Below are 17784 nucleotides of genomic sequence, written 5' to 3'. Positions count from 1 at the left end.
ATTTAACATTAAAACTACCTTCCGACACAGCTCACTTTGTCACATTACACCTTTAGCTTCATGTTGACAAAAGGCAACTTCGTCCTGGCATCGCTTTGCAACAACACATCCGAAGCCATTAAAATTCTTCAAAATTACTTTTCTTTATAGCAAGTTACTTGCTTATTCATCACGTGGGCTTTATAGCACGGTTTGTAATCAAACTCACTTCCTCACTATAGGCTCACTGGAAAACAACACAAAACAGCTCCCTTCTTCCCTCCACCTCTGTAGCATTCCAAGATCACCAGAGCACCGACCTTCATCACCACATCAAAGATGCTGTTAAGTAATATGGTTTTACCACATACCTTTGACCATATCAAATTTCACCACTTTCGGTAAAACCAGATGTTACTTTATATAGTTTACTATTAAAATAAGACTATTGTATTTGTTTAAGGAACTTGGTCACACATATGAAAACAATATTGCAAATCCAAATTGAACTAAGTTGTGAAAAATGTGAGACAAAAATAAAACTAGCAAAGTTTACTTAATGGGACTTTTCTAGGTCATTAAACGTTTAAGAAGTAATTCAAGATTTTTAGATCATTTTCCTAAAACTCATTTTTGCATGTTCGAGAGTCAAACAGGTTTTGTTCTAGCACTACTGTAAGTGAGTAAAGTACTGTTTAGTGCTCAACTTGAATCACAGACTTAAGTCCGGCAAGAAAGTTTTGCCTCTCTTCCACAACTCTTCATCGACCCAGTCGTCCGGGTATGACCCACGCACACCTATCCCCTCACCCACACATTCTACTAAACCCCCACACACTAATTGACCGTGACAACCACACACTCCTCCATCTGTCCACATGTTTGTGTGCATGCATATTTTCTCTGTTCCTACACGGAGACTACGAGTTGTATGAATGCATCATTTTAAACACAACAGCAACACACATTATAACAGACACACATTAAATAAACCAAACCTACAGCCCCTGTCAAAGGTTGCTCTAGGGGAAGTCATTAGATATCTACCTCCATAGCAGAGAACAACCCTAGTTGCTTGTTCACATCAGAAACATCTAAAATAAATATTAGAATTAGAGACAAATGGGTTTAGATTCCGGTGTATTAGAGCCACACTTCAGTTGCAATTCTATCAAAATGCCTCGCTTATTCCCATCCTTTGCAGCTCTATCGCCTAAAGATTCGCACCTGGGGCAAGGGTGTCAGGACCACTCATCACTCGAGCATGCAGGGAACAAATGAGTCAGCCAGTGATTCATTCGTCAGCATCAATCTCAACCTTCCACGGAGGGGAGCTTGTCAGATGACCTTGTGCGAGACAACTACTCATGCTGAGCAAGTGCAAAATAAATCCTGCAGCAGAAGAGATGTCAAAATGCATGCGCCTATGAGCTTGTCTGTCCTCTACAGGAGAAGAAGCTACAGACATTTGCCACGACCAAGAACTGTTGCTTAATGTATTGGCCAAGATGTGTATTACTTCATACATGGCTGTGGGAAATTTATGTTTTGTGAATAAATTACCATGAGCATGGCATTGCTACAAGTAGATATTAAAAGCTTCCACAGGCAATCGCATAACAGTTTCTCTGTTTTCTTTGAAATTCTGTCTGACCAAAACAACTGTCTTGAGCTCATTGCATGAACCAGCAAAATGGCGGTAGTAAGGTAGGGAAGGCCTCAGTAGTTCTGTGCAGAGAACTAAAACACTGGCCAGGAACTCCTCTGCCAACATCCCCCATGGCCTTCCCTCACCTACTTCAGCTGGCAGGGATGCCATGGAGCACATAGTGATTACCCCAAGGCTATTACTGAATCAACATTTGGTCTTTAATCTACTATCAATCTGTTCTACTCTAAATTCAATCTGAAACTACCGTGTCATCTCCACAGAGCAGACCTGAGGCCCAGATCAAAATTCACTGCTTTAGTTCTCTGCACATAACTACTGCGGACTTCCCTACCTTACTACTGCCATTTTGCTGGTTCATGCAATGAGCTCAAGACAGTTGTTTTGGTCAAAATTCACTGAATAGCTTTGTGCATGAGACAATGACAGCGCTTTCCCCTCCAGAAAACGGTGTAAGTGGCGGCCGAGAGGTCTCACAGGCTCCCTGAACATAGTGTCATCGGGAACCCTGAGCAAAATTGAGCCTTTCCTGCTCAGACCTCGGGGTGGCAGAATCTGCCCACAAAATAGTCTGCTCTCCAAGCCTCCCCAGAAGGCATACATCATGCCAAATTTCATGTGTTGGGGGACATCTCCTGATTCTTTTGATGAAAGACTGGACCACAGCACGACTTACTTTCTACTTACCACTAAAAAAAAAAAATCTTTGTAGGCTATCTTAGGTCACTTCCACATTACACTGCTGCTTACGTTATTAAGTGTTCATGCTATGTGGAGCAACACCTATGCCAATTGTCGGAAAAGGAATGTCCCCTGGCTTCTACAATGGTGTTTACAGCCCGAAGTGCCCAGCTGTACCTGGATCTGGCATCCTGACTTGATTTAGTAATAGGGTCACTATAATGTAAGCAAGTGGGCACTGGACTAGGTCTGCCCCAGACTATGCGAGATCCTGGACTTGTCCTGTGGCCTGCACCAAGCATGCCTTCATACTATCTCTGTATTCAGCATAGTGAATAAAGCGGTGCTGGGAGCATACCTTGTTTTTCAAACTGATAATAGTGTGACCTAGCCTTTTTAGCTTTCACCTCGCCGAAAGGCTGCGCAGCAGACTTTCTGCGCAAGGCGAAAGCTTATGTCTAGAGATGTGTACTCATGTCCCGCCCCTCTGTTCCATTGGCTAGCTCCATAAATGGAGGCTAGCCATTGGAACAGAGATCTGTCCGTCATGGCCGGAGCAGATTCGTGGGCGTTCCGGCCATTTTTACTCATCCCGCCCCCTTGCGATCGTCATGCGGCGGTGGGCGGTGTTTATTTTTATTTTTTTATTTACAGCTTTGTTTCCACCATTTCGGAAGTGTCCTTTGTAGGGGTGGGTTGCGCGATGTCCCGCTGTCCGTTCCCGCCCCCCTCCCGCTGTCCGTGTGCCCGTTCCTGCCCCCCCTCCCGCTGTCCGTGTGTCCATTCTGCCCCCCCTCCCGCTGTTCGTGTGCCCGCCCCCCCCTCCCGCTGTCCGTGTGCCCGTAGGTGCTTGTTATGCTGCTCTGGCAAAAACAAATCCGCTGATGCCTTGGTAATCTGGTGCCGTCAACAGCCCTCGGCTAATGTTGTTTTGTCTCTTTTCCAGGTTTAACATGGCCCGTGTCGTCTGCGTGCAGTGGTGTGCACCGCTGTGCATGAAGTGCTTCCGACGGTAGGTATGCTGCTGTTTTTGGATGTTAGAGGTAAGCCATCTGCTTTATTTTGCTCAGCTAATGTTTTTTTGTCTCTTTTCCAGGTTTTGTCTGTGTGTACTTATATGCATTTTAACTTTGCTAATTTGCACGCACTAGAAAACTAGCACTTTTAGCACTTTTTGCACTTTATTGCTAGTTTGCACATGGATGAGTAAGCGACTGTGTTAGGATGCACTTTAAGAAATGCTTATTTGCACATGTGTTATTAAAAGTTTAATATACATAGCACTGATGTTACTTAGCAAATTAGAGTCGATATAAACTAGATGTATTGTATTTATTTTGATTGTTGCTATATGGTTGTATTCATACATACCGAATAAAGCATTTTTGAACTGAATTGAATTGATTTTTTCATATTACATATTTATTTTGGTGTAGACAGCTTGAAAATGCTGTTTTTTTGTCAATTTGGGAAATGTTTATTGAAAATAGTAAGCGAAATTTGAGATCACTTTTTTTGTAATTGCAATGGAAAAATACTTTGTGTAGAATTGCAGAAAAGCTGTATTTGCTTTGTTAACTGGTTGAACGTGGAGGATATGACTTTCACATCCTCTGCATTGTCTTGCCCTCCACATTCACGAAGAATTTCTTTCTTAAAAATAATGTTGGAAAGTGAAGAGTTCTGTGACCATAGTCGTAGAGGCACAAGGCCGAGTTCTTTTATAGGATCACGGATCTCTGAAGTGACTTGCAACATCCTTTTAATGTACGGCAGAGGATACTCTAATACAATACAATACATTCTCACATCATCGCCCTTCCCAGAAACCACTTAAATCCTTGCTGTATGGCTCTTTGAAAGAGACAGAATGGTTGCAGGATTCAAGATAAAAAGCAAATGTGCAGTGTGTAATTAGGATAAGTTTAATGTTAGTCAAATCAACAAATACTCCATCTCAAAATGTATAGAAGCATTCAGAAGCAGTCTTTTTTTCCTCTCTATATCGTGAAAAAAGGATAACCATGTTGGCATACATTTCTACTTTCTTCTGATCACTGGTAATTTTAGAAAAACAGATCAGAAGAAAAGCCAATTCTCGTTTTCCTTGTTTAAAGTGCAACTGCAATTCTGTTCTGTAACTTGCTTTTCGCCTTTGTTGCTGGCTCTAGCAGCTGGCATTTTCATGTCACAACGTTCCTGGAAAGTGACTAGAGACACCCCAATTCTACTGTAATGAGGAAATAAATTTGAGGCAGCTTTTATACAGGGATTGCAGGCTTCCATATATTATAACTACATGCATAAATATTTAAAGAAATCAAACCTGGCCGACATTGTAGGGTTGCAGGGGCCCTAGCCTGCCCTGGTAACCTGCACCTGAGCTCGGGACTAGCGATAGGGTGTTTTGGGCCTCCAAAGTGCCCTCTTCTGGGGCCAAGCTAGTGGGTACGTCTTGGTACCTACATCTGTCTCTCCCCAACCACGGAGGTCGCTCAGGCCCCCTCAGGTATTTTATTTGGTTTTAAATGTATCACATAGAAGTGGGCCAATTCGCATTTTTGGACAACAAAGTTCAACAAATACGGCTGCCGCACCTGCACACCCTATTACAGATACATCTGCCGCCCCAGAAGTTTCACACCACTCACTACATAATTTATAGCAAAATATACGATTTACTTTTTATCACATCTTGATTGCGGAGCAATCCCACCTCCTACAATCTTCGTAGCTGATGAGCTTCCAATTTAACATTAAAACTACCTTCCGACACAGCTCACTTTGTCACATTACACCTTTAGCTTCATGTTGACAAAAGGCAACTTCGTCCTGGCATCGCTTTGCAACAACACATCCGAAGCCATCAAAATTCTTCAAAATTACTTTTCTTTATAGCAAGTTACTTGCTTATTCATCACGTGGGCTTTATAGCACGGTTTGTAATCAAACTCACTTCCTCACTATAGGCTCACTGGAAAACAACACAAAACAGCTCCCTTCTTCCCTCCACCTATGTAGCATTCCAAGATCACCAGAGCACCGACCTTCATCACCACATCAAAGATGCTGTTAAGTAATATGGTTTTACCACATACCTTTGACCATATCAAATTTCACCACTTTCGGTAAAACCAGATGTTACTTTATATAGTTTACTATTAAAATAAGACTATTGTATTTGTTTAAGGAACTTGGTCACACATATGAAAACAATATTGCAAATCCAAATTGAACTAAGTTGTGAAAAATGTGAGACAAAAATAAAACTAGCAAAGTTTACTTAATGGGACTTTTCTAGGTCATTAAACGTTTAAGAAGTAATTCAAGATTTTTAGATCATTTTCCTAAAACTCATTTTTGCATGTTCGAGAGTCAAACAGGTTTTGTTCTAGCACTACTGTAAGTGAGTAAAGTACTGTTTAGTGCTCAACTTGAATCACAGACTTAAGTCCGGCAAGAAAGTTTTGCCTCTCTTCCACAACTCTTCATCGACCCAGTCGTCCGGGTATGACCCACGCACACCTATCCCCTCACCCACACATTCTACTAAACCCCCACACACTAATTGACCGTGACAACCACACACTCCTCCATCTGTCCACATGTTTGTGTGCATGCATATTTTCTCTGTTCCTACACGGAGACTACGAGTTGTATGAATGCATCATTTTAAACACAACAGCAACACACATTATAACAGACACACATTAAATAAACCAAACCTACAGCCCCTGTCAAAGGTTGCTCTAGGGGAAGTCATTAGATATCTACCTCCATAGCAGAGAACAACCCTAGTTGCTTGTTCACATCAGAAACATCTAAAATAAATATTAGAATTAGAGACAAATGGGTTTAGATTCCGGTGTATTAGAGCCACACTTCAGTTGCAATTCTATCAAAATGCCTCGCTTATTCCCATCCTTTGCAGCTCTATCGCCTAAAGATTCGCACCTGGGGCAAGGGTGTCAGGACCACTCATCACTCGAGCATGCAGGGAACAAATGAGTCAGCCAGTGATTCATTCGTCAGCATCAATCTCAACCTTCCACGGAGGGGAGCTTGTCAGATGACCTTGTGCGAGACAACTACTCATGCTGAGCAAGTGCAAAATAAATCCTGCAGCAGAAGAGATGTCAAAATGCATGCGCCTATGAGCTTGTCTGTCCTCTACAGGAGAAGAAGCTACAGACATTTGCCACGACCAAGAACTGTTGCTTAATGTATTGGCCAAGATGTGTATTACTTCATACATGGCTGTGGGAAATTTATGTTTTGTGAATAAAATACCATGAGCATGGCATTGCTACAAGTAGATATTAAAAGCTTCCACAGGCAATCGCATAACAGTTTCTCTGTTTTCTTTGAAATTCTGTCTGACCAAAACAACTGTCTTGAGCTCATTGCATGAACCAGCAAAATGGCGGTAGTAAGGTAGGGAAGGCCTCAGTAGTTCTGTGCAGAGAACTAAAACACTGGCCAGGAACTCCTCTGCCAACATCCCCCATGGCCTTCCCTCACCTACTTCAGCTGGCAGGGATGCCATGGAGCACATAGTGATTACCCCAAGGCTATTACTGAATCAACATTTGGTCTTTAATCTACTATCAATCTGTTCTACTCTAAATTCAATCTGAAACTACCGTGTCATCTCCACAGAGCAGACCTGAGGCCCAGATCAAAATTCACTGCTTTAGTTCTCTGCACATAACTACTGCGGACTTCCCTACCTTACTACTGCCATTTTGCTGGTTCATGCAATGAGCTCAAGACAGTTGTTTTGGTCAAAATTCACTGAATAGCTTTGTGCATGAGACAATGACAGCGCTTTCCCCTCCAGAAAACGGTGTAAGTGGCGGCCGAGAGGTCTCACAGGCTCCCTGAACATAGTGTCATCGGGAACCCTGAGCAAAATTGAGCCTTTCCTGCTCAGACCTCGGGGTGGCAGAATCTGCCCACAAAATAGTCTGCTCTCCAAGCCTCCCCAGAAGGCATACATCATGCCAAATTTCATGTGTTGGGGGACATCTCCTGATTCTTTTGATGAAAGACTGGACCACAGCACGACTTACTTTCTACTTACCACTAAAAAAAAAAATCTTTGTAGGCTATCTTAGGTCACTTCCACATTACACTGCTGCTTACGTTATTAAGTGTTCATGCTATGTGGAGCAACACCTATGCCAATTGTCGGAAAAGGAATGTCCCCTGGCTTCTACAATGGTGTTTACAGCCCGAAGTGCCCAGCTGTACCTGGATCTGGCATCCTGACTTGATTTAGTAATAGGGTCACTATAATGTAAGCAAGTGGGCACTGGACTAGGTCTGCCCCAGACTATGCGAGATCCTGGACTTGTCCTGTGGCCTGCACCAAGCATGCCTTCATACTATCTCTGTATTCAGCATAGTGAATAAAGCGGTGCTGGGAGCATACCTTGTTTTTCAAACTGATAATAGTGTGACCTAGCCTTTTTAGCTTTCACCTCGCCGAAAGGCTGCGCAGCAGACTTTCTGCGCAAGGCGAAAGCTTATGTCTAGAGATGTGTACTCATGTCCCGCCCCTCTGTTCCATTGGCTAGCTCCATAAATGGAGGCTAGCCATTGGAACAGAGATCTGTCCGTCATGGCCGGAGCAGATTCGTGGGCGTTCCGGCCATTTTTACTCATCCCGCCCCCTTGCGATCGTCATGCGGCGGTGGGCGGTGTTTATTTTTATTTTTTTATTTACAGCTTTGTTTCCACCATTTCGGAAGTGTCCTTTGTAGGGGTGGGTTGCGCGATGTCCCGCTGTCCGTTCCCGCCCCCCTCCCGCTGTCCGTGTGCCCGTTCCTGCCCCCCCTCCCGCTGTCCGTGTGTCCATTCTGCCCCCCCTCCCGCTGTTCGTGTGCCCGTCCCCCCCTCCCGCTGTCCGTGTGCCCGTAGGTGCTTGTTATGCTGCTCTGGCAAAAACAAATCCGCTGATGCCTTGGTAATCTGGTGCCGTCAACAGCCCTCGGCTAATGTTGTTTTGTCTCTTTTCCAGGTTTAACATGGCCCGTGTCGTCTGCGTGCAGTGGTGTGCACCGCTGTGCACAAAGTGCTTCTGACGGTAGGTATGCTGCTGTTTTTGGATGTTAGAGGTAAGCCATCTGCTTTATTTTGCTCAGCTAATGTTGTTTTGTCTCTTTTCCAGGTTTAACATGGCCCGTGTCGTCTGCGTGCAGTGGTGTGCACCGCTGTGCACGAAGTGGTTCCGACGGTAGGTCTGCTGCTGTTTTTGGATGTTAGAGGTAAGCCATCTGCTTTATTTTGCTCAGCTAATGTTGTTTTGTCTCTTTTTCAGGTTTAACATGGCCCGTGTCGTCTGCGTGCAGTGGTGTGCACCGCTGTGCACGAAGTGGTTCCGACGGTAGGTATGCTGCTGTTTTTGGATGTTAGAGGTAAGCCATCTGCTTTATTTTGCTCAGCTAATGTTTTTTTGTCTCTTTTCCAGGTTTAACATGGCCCATGACGTCTGCGTGCAGTGGTGTGCACCGCTGTGCACGAAGTACTTCCGACGGTAGGTATGCTGCTGTTTTTGGATGTTAGAGGTAAGCCATCTGCTTTATTTTGCTCAGCTAATGTTGTTTTGTCTCTTTTCCAGGTTTAACATGGCCCGTGACGTCTGCGTGCAGTGGTGTGCACCGCTGTGCACGAAGTGCTTCCGACGGTAGGTATGCTGATGTTAGAGGTAAGCCATCTGCTTTATTTTGCTCAGCTAATGTTGTTTTGTCTCTTTTCCAGGTTTAACATGGCCCGTGTCGTCTGCGTGCAGTGGTGTGCACGGCTGTGCACGAAGTGGTTCCGACGGTAGATATGCTGCTGTTTTTGGATGTTAGAGGTAAGCCATCTGCTTTATTTTGCTCAGCTAATGTTTTTTTGTCTCTTTTCCAGGTTTAACATGGCCCGTGTCGTCTGCGTGCAGTGGTGTGCACCGCTGTGCATGAAGTGCTTCCGACGGTAGGTATGCTGCTGTTTTTGGATGTTAGAGGTAAGCCATCTGCTTTATTTTGCTCAGCTAATGTTTTTTTGTCTCTTTTCCAGGTTTAACATGGCTTGTGTCGTCTGCGTGCAGTGGTGTGCACCGCTGTGCACGAAGTGCTTCCGACGGTAGGTATGCTGCTGTTTTTGGATGTTAGAGGTAAGCCATCTGCTTTATTTTGCTCAGCTAATGTTTTTTTGTCTCTTTTCCAGGTTTAACATAGCCCGTGTCGTCTGCGTGCAGTGGTGTGCACCGCTGTGCACGAAGTGGTTCCGACGGTAGGTATGCTGCTGTTTTTGGATGTTAGAGGTAAGCCACCTGCTTTATTTTGCTCAGCTAATGTTGTTTTGTCTCTTTTCCAGGTTTAACATGGCCCGTGTCGTCTGCGTGCAGTGGTGTGCACCGCTGTGCACGAAGTGGTTCTGACGGTAGGTATGCTGCTGTTTTTGGATGTTAGAGGTAAGCCACCTGCTTTATTTTGCTCAGCTAATGTTGTTTTGTCTCTTTTCCAGGTTAAACATAGCCTGTGACGTCTGCGTGCAGTGGTGTGCACCGCTGTGCACGAAGTGCTTCCGACGGTAGGTACGCTGCTGTTTTTCGATGTTAGAGGTAAGCCATCTGCTTTATTTTGCTCAGCTAATGTTTTTTTGTCTCTTTTCCAGGTTTAACATGGCCCGTGTCGTCTGCGTGCAGTGGTGTGCACCGCTGTGCACGAAGAGGTTCCGACAGGTAAGTGCTATATTTATATATTGTTAGGGAATGTGTTTGTGTTTTGTTACATTATATTGGGTCTAGTTTTTCCTTTGTTTGTCTTAAATAGCTAGTAGTTTCTTTAAAAAATATAACTAATGTTTTTGTAATTGACGCTTTTTTAATGAAAGTGCTTTTGATGTATTTTAGGTCCAATTTTCTTCGGGAGACTTCTAGAATTCACCGTTCGTGATGCAGCTAAATTCAGGTAAGTGCTATATTTATATATTGTTATCTTAACCAGAGCTGGTGATGCTGTTTTAACTAAGTCACTGTTGTTGGTGAGATGTCGCTACACACTGCGGCCTGGGTTTTATGTAGTCCCGTTGAAAGAGAAAGCAGAAAGATTTGAGTGAAATCTCTCTACTTTGTTTGTGCTTTATGAGTATATACGTCCATTATTTTTAGATTCAGACGTAAATCACTGCAGTGCAGCGTCTTTGCTTTTGAGCATGGGGACTGTAGTAGGTGGTTGGGCCCCTTGCGATAGAATATCTTGCATCTTTTGGAAAGCTCAGTACTTGTTAAAGTCCAGTCAACTTGCCGGTAATAACCCGCTGTCTTTTCATTAGCACTGAGGTCAAATCCGGTTCGTGTCATCTCTAGCAAAGCTTTCTTATGTTTTGTGCTCCTCTAATGTATTTTTTTTGGTTTGTTTTGTAGGTCTACCACGGGTCGTGTTTCCTGCTCGTGTCGTCTCTGTACAGCAGTTGATGTTTGCGCGTGTTACGTTGTATTTTTTCACCTTCTAATGTATTTTTTTTCTTTTTGGTTGGCGTGTGTTAAGTAAGCCATCTACTATTTTGTGCTTTTCTAATGTACTTTTCTGTTTCTTTTTCTAGGTCTACCCCAGCTCGTGTTTGACTTGTCTCGTCTCTGTGCATCGGCTGTTCTTTGTGCGTTTTAAGTTGTATTTTGTGCTCATGTAATGGATTTTTTTGTATCTTTTACAGGTCGACCTTGGCTCCTGTCCGGTTCGTCTTGTTTTTGTGCAGTTGATGCTGTTTGCACGTGTTAGGTAAGCCATTTTCTCTTTTGTGCTCCTTAAACTTATTTTTCTGTTTCTTCTCTAACTTAAGTAAGGCATGTTCTGTTTTGCCACATGTATTGTGAAAACTTTACTTAAAGGTAAGTGTTATCGGGTCTACCCCTGCTCGCTACTACTAACTATACTAATGCACTAACTGTACTACTCACAATTCCCACGACTACTACTCACTGTTAATAACAATAATCAATCAATCAAAGCATTTATAAAGCGCGCTACTCACCCAGAGGGCCTCAAGGCGCTGGGGGGAGGGGGTCCGCTACTGCTCGAACAGCCAGGTCTTGAGCTGCTTCCTGAAGGCGAGGTGGTCCTGGGTCAGGCGGAGGTGGGTCGGAAGGGAGTTCCAAGTCTTGGCGGCCAGGTGGGAGAAGGACCTTCCTCCTGTGGTGGCTCTTCGGATGCGGGGGACGGCGGCGAGGGCGTGGTTGGTTGATCGAAGCTGGCGTTTGGGAACGTAGAAGTTGAGGCGGCTGTTGAGGTATCCTGGGCCTTGGTTGTGTAGGGCTTTGTGTGCGTGGGTGAGGAGCCGGAAGGTGATTCTCTTGTTGACCGGGAGCCAGTGCAGGTCTCTCAGGTGTCCAGAGATGTGGCTGCGTCGGGGGATGTCCAGGATGAGTCGTGCTGAGGTGTTCTGGATCCTCTGGAGTCTCTTCTGGAGTTTGGCGGTGGTTCCGGCGTAGAGGGAGTTGCCGTAGTCCAGACGGCTGGTGACGAGGGCCTGGGTGACCGTCTTCCTGGTCTCGGTGGGGATCCATCGGAAGATCTTACGTAGCCTGCGCAGGATGTTGAAGCATGACGAGGAGACGGCGTTGACTTGTCTGGTCATGGAGAGGGAGGAGTCCAGGATAAAGCCCAGGTTGCGTGCGTGGTCTGTGGGTTTGGGTGCGCTGCCCAGGGCGGGGGGCCACCAGGAGTCGTCCCAGGCGGAGGGTGAAGATCCAAGGATGAGGACTTCCGTCTTGTCCGAGTTCAGTTTCAGGCGACTGTTCATCATCCACTTGGCAACGTCTGTCATCCCTTCGTGAAGGTTGGCTCTGGCGGTGACGGGGTCGTTGGTGAGGGAGAGGATCAGCTGGGTGTCGTCGGCGTAGGAGATGATGTTGAGGTTGTGCTGGCGTGCGATGGCTGCGAGGGGGCTCATGTAGACGTTGAAGAGTGTTGGGCTGAGCGAGGAGCCTTGAGGGACGCCGCAGATGACTTTGGTGGCCTCCGATCTGAACGGGGGGAGGCGGACTCTCTGTGTCCTTCCGGCAAGGAAGGAGATGATCCACTCCAGTGCCTTCTCCTGGATTCCGACGTTGCTGAGGCACCGTACTAGGGTACGGTTCAATCCGAGATCGGTAAGCCGGCTTCTGGCGTGTTTTTTTACTCCCTTCGTCTGTAAGTTATCCATGTTTGGCTTGTCTAGTAATCCGAGTATTCTATGCTCCTCAGATTATTGAACGAGCACAGTCTTGCCTGACCGACACTGACCAACTCCCAGCCGGACGTGTACATACGACGGCACTCGGGTGAGTTCCCTTCCAGCCTGTATGCCCGTTTAAATCGGAGCACACCAGTTATTCCAGTTTGCCTCATTGTGCCTCCGCTTTAATTTTTTAGAATCAACCATCGAGGGTAATTACCACCCTGATCCAAACCAGTAACACATCTACGAGGGTTGGTGCATACGACGGTGAGTTTTTCCTCACCATCATCCCCGACTAACTTTTTATTCAGTAGCCATTGCGCTCTTTATATTTTGGATATACTTATTCCACAGATCTACCCGGGACTAGACTTCCATACCAGACTCGGTCCTGTCCATACCACGTCTGTGGTAAGTCTCACAACCATTAGCATGATGTGATGTATGTAGGCGCCATTTAGTCTATAGCCTCCATGTTGCCTCGGCACCACGCTGACGCGGCCTCAACACTGATTAGTCACCATCTCTTGTAACCGTCCACCATGTTGGATGTGGCTTATCTCCACGCGCTAATGATCAGTCATTATTCAATATATCTGACACCAATCTAATTCACTGCATTCTTAATGTTGACACTGTCCCAATAATTTGTATGGGACCCTAACTAGTGCCTAGAATTTAACCCCTTATGGGGTGATGTGCTTCACTGTGTATGTACAATTATCGACAGGGACGTGTTTCCCGTACTCACGAAATATTTTTATATTTCAAATAGGGCGTGTGCCCCTCCAGTCCTGATGAAGACCCTACAGCAAGATACCCACTGATATCTGCACCTTAAAGGGTCGAAACGTCGACATACGTCTATTCTCTACCGCCAGCTCTACTCCCCATTGTCTTCATTTATTGAACTGCTTTGAGCATGGCGTTCTCTGAATAATCCCATGAACATTTTGGTCTCATTTCTCTGTACATAGTTTGTAACCTTGTCAAATGATCGACAATTGCTGATTTTACTGTCACTTACTAATTTTCACTCTCTCCCTCACCATTTCCCCACAACCACCACCACAACCCCCCCCGTTCCTGTGTCTGGGGCACCGTGTAATTTACTGATTTACTATTGTGTATACTATTACTGCATATTTAATACGCTTTCCCATTGTGAAGTAAACAGTGTGGATTCAAGTTATGGTTCTTTGATTATTTTTCATTTATGTGGTTTTATGTTGCATTGCTACTGGGACCCCTCTCTTTTCACTTACTCAAACTACCCAGGTCCCCGTAACCTTAACTGGGTCAACCCCCCTACTAATAATGTACTAGGGTACGTTGGCAGACAGTGTCGAAGGCCGCGGATAGGTCCAGGAGGATGAGGGCCGCTGTTTCTCCATTGTCGAGCAGGGCTCGGATGTCATCGGTAGCTGCGATCAGGGCGGTCTCGGTGCTGTGGTTGGCCCGGAAGCCAGACTGCGAGAGGTCGAGGGAGCCGTTCGTCTCGAGGAAGGCGGCCAGTTGCTTGTTGACGGTCTTCTCGATGACTTTTGCCGGAAACGGGAGCAGCGAGATGGGGCGGTAGTTCTTGAGGTCGGTGGGGTCGGCTGATGGCTTCTTAAGTAGGGCGCTGAGTTCGGCGTGCTTCCAGCTCTCCGGGAAGGTCGCGGTGTCGAAGGAGGTGTTGATGATGTCCCGCAGGTGGGGTGCGATGACAGCGTCGGCCTTGTTGAAGACGTGGTGAGGGCAGGGGTCTGTCGGAGATCCGGAGTGGATGGAGTTCATCGTGTGGATGGTGTCTTCGGTGCTGATCGTGGTCCAGGCGCGGAGGGTGGTGGTGGGGGGCGGTGGTTCGGTTGTGGCGTGCGTCGGTTGAGTGCTGAAGCTGTTGTGTATGTCCGCGATCTTGTTGTGGAAGTAGGAGGCGAGGGAGTTGCAGAGGTCTTGCGAAGGGGTGATGTCGTTGTTTCCGGCGTTGGGGTTGGAGAGCTCTTTCACGATGTTGAAGAGTTCCTTGCTGTTGTGTGCGTTGTTGTCCAGTCGTTCCTTGAATGCGGTTTTCTTGGTGGTGTGGATCAGCTGGTGGTGTTTTCGGGTGGCGAACTTGAGGGCAGTCATGTTGTCCGGTGTTGGGTCTCGGCGCCAGGTTTTCTCGAGTGCTCTGCAGTTCTTCTTGGAGCTCTTGAGTTCATCGTTAAACCATGCTGCTTTCTTGCTGCCGGGTCGGCTCGGCGGGGTCTTCAGAGGGGCGAGGTCGTCTGCGCAGTCGCTGATCCATTTCGTGAGGTTGGTGGCCGCTTGGCTGGGGTTCGTAGTGCTGGTGGGAGGGTTCTTGCTCAGGGAAGCGACGAGCTGGTCTGCGGTGATCTTGTTCCAGCTTCTGCGGGGAACCTGTTGCTGGTGATGGTGGAACGTGGTCCTTCTGAAGCTGAAGTGGACGCAGCTGTGGTCCGTCCAGTGGAGTCCCGTGGCGTGGCTGAAGGCGATGTCCTTGCTGGAAGAGAAGACCGGGTCGAGTGTGTGTCCGGCGTAGTGGGTGGGGGTGGTCACCAGTTGCTTGAGTCCGAGGTTGGAGAGGTTGTCCAGCAGGGTGGTGGTGTTGCGGTCGTTGTTGTTCTCCAGGTGGAAGTTGAGGTCCCCGAGGAGGATGTAGTCGGCAGAGAGGAGGGCGTGCGGGCTGATGAAGTCGGCGATGTCTTCGCTGAATTGCGTGCGTGGTCCCGGGGGTCTGTAGATGAGGGTGCCTCTGAGGGTGGTCTTGGGGTTGACGTGGATCTGGAAGTGCAGGTGTTCGGCGGGTGCGAGGGTATCGTCGGTGTCGGTCGTGATGCGGATGGTGTTCCTGTGGATGATGGCAATGCCTCCTCCTGTCTGGTTGACGCGGTCCCTCCGGATGATCTTGTAGTCGTCCGGGATGGCGATGGCGATGTCGGGCGCTGAGGAGGCGTTCATCCAGGTTTCCGTGAGGAAGGCGACGTCTGGGGCTGTGGTGTCGAGCAGGTTCCAGAGCTCGACGGCGTGTCTGTGGACGGAGCGGGTGTTGAGCAGGATGCAGTTCAGGTGGGTGCTGCTGGAGTTCGGCTTGGTGGGTGCTGGTGTGGCGTGGGTCCTGTTGCAGGTGAACTTGCAGGAGTGGCAGCTGAAGGGTCCGTGGGTGCGTCTCGGTGTGGCTCGGTAGCAGCCTGGGGTTCGGCCGGTGTTGAGTGCGATGAGTTCGGTGGCGTCGTAGGTCCGTCTGGTCGGCTTCCGTCGGTGGGGGCCAGGGGTCCTGGCACTGGGCGCGGTCCAGGCGCGGACGGGCGCAGACGGGCTTACCTTTGGTGCCCCTTTCGGCGCTCATTCGGTGCTCCCGCTGCGCTCGTCCGCTGCGCGGTCGCTGAGGGGGCGTCATAAGAAGGGAGCCGGGAGGGAGGGTCCGCTGGGAGGCGGGAGCTGCTGACCAATCGGCCGGCGAGGGGGCAGGGCCGCAGGCAGCGGCGGGAAAGCGGGAGCAGGCAGGCTGGGCGGGCGGGCGGCCCTGTGGCGGCTGGGGCGCGGGTCGGCGGCAGAGGAGACAGGCAGCAGGATGCTCAGGAGGCAGCAGGAGAGGTAAGGAGCGTGGGGGCCACCAGGCCGAGGGCGCAGTGGTCGCTCCAGAGTGGCAGGCTAGGTCCCCTTAAGAAGGGAGCCGGGAGGGAGGGTCCGCTGGGAGGCGGGAGCTGCTGACCAATCGGCCGGCGAGGGGGCGGGGCCGCAGGCAGGCAGCGGCGGGAAAGCGGGAGCAGGCAGGCTGGGCGGGCGGGCGGCCCTGTGGCGGCTGGGGCGCGGGTCGGTGTCGGCGGCAGAGGAGACAGGCAGCAGGATGCTCAGGAGGCAGCAGGAGAGGTAAGGAGCGTGGGGCGACCAGGCCGAGGGCGCAGTGGTCGCTCCCGAGTGGCAGGCTAGGTCCCCTTAAGAAGGGAGCCGGGAGGGAGGGTCCGCTGGGAGGCGGGAGCTGCTGACCAATCGGCCGGCGAGGGGGCGGGGCCGCAGGCAGGCAGCGGCGGGAAAGCGGGAGCAGGCAGTCTGGGCGGGCGGGCGGCCCTGTGGCGGCTGGGGCGCGGGTCGGTGTCGGCGGCCGAGGAGACAGGCAGCAGGATGCTCAGGAGGCAGCAGGAGAGGTAAGGTAAGTAACAATATTACTCCCTACTACTCACTTTAATACTGTACTAATAACTATCTACTGCTCACTCTCTAAAACTACATAACAAATAATAACTACTACTATTACTCACTCTAGTACTTATTCAACAACTCTTACTACTCTATACTTACTGTAGTACTAAATAGCATCTAATGTATAGTACTTACTGTAACCCGACGTATATTTAACAAGGACCCCCTGAGAACAAGAATAATATGATTCCTAGGTCAGGGAAAAGTAAACATTTGACAAAAAACAACCTAGGCAATCAATACTTAAAACTTTAAAATAAAATTAAGAATGGAGGGTGGCCTGCAAGTCAGTTCAGTTTCTGGTATTTATTAATTGTCAGTTTTAAAAGAAATTATACATTTACACATTAAACCCACAAGGGGAATACATAAAAAACATTCAAGACACAATTAAAAAGGTTTACACAATTACAATAAAAAAAAAAAATTAAAATCAACAGGTGGCACAATGTTTCTCGACGCGCGTTTCGTCGGCCAGCGCCTTCTTCGGGAGGAGCCACATACTTTCTAAAAACGTAAGTCATGTAGGAACATTTTAATATTACATAATCAATTACATTCTCTATTTTAAAACTAAAGAAACAATTTAATCAAACAGAAATAGAAATAACAATTCTCTGAACATTTGACCAGTAGCCATAATTACACCTCCATCGTTAACATAAGTTCAATGATGCAAACAAAAATTCATTTCATTTCCTCGTATGTTGTCAACCACTTAGGGGAAACATGCCACTAATAATAATAATAGACAGGAAAAGGACAGGTAGATGGTTACATATTCAAATTCTAGGTTATGACAACCAGGTTAAAGCCCCTAAACCAACGGAACAGGTAGTTTGCATAACGAAACACTCTACAGTGAATGCCAAAATAAAACAAATTATCAGCTCGAACTGGCATATTCTCAATAGCAACTGTACAAACTAACAGAAGTTAGCAAAGCCACTATTCGCCCATAAACGAAATAAAAACATCAAAGAATATATAGTGCACTCCCGTTTCAAACCTGCAACAAATAGTCATAGCCCAATGCAAAGATCAATTGTCACCAACAATCC

The sequence above is a fragment of the Lissotriton helveticus genome, chromosome 3_2 (assembly GCF_964261635.1).
Source record: "Lissotriton helveticus chromosome 3_2, aLisHel1.1, whole genome shotgun sequence".
Lineage (NCBI taxonomy): Eukaryota > Metazoa > Chordata > Amphibia > Caudata > Salamandridae > Lissotriton > Lissotriton helveticus.
Note: the sequence above shows the minus strand (reverse complement) of the source record.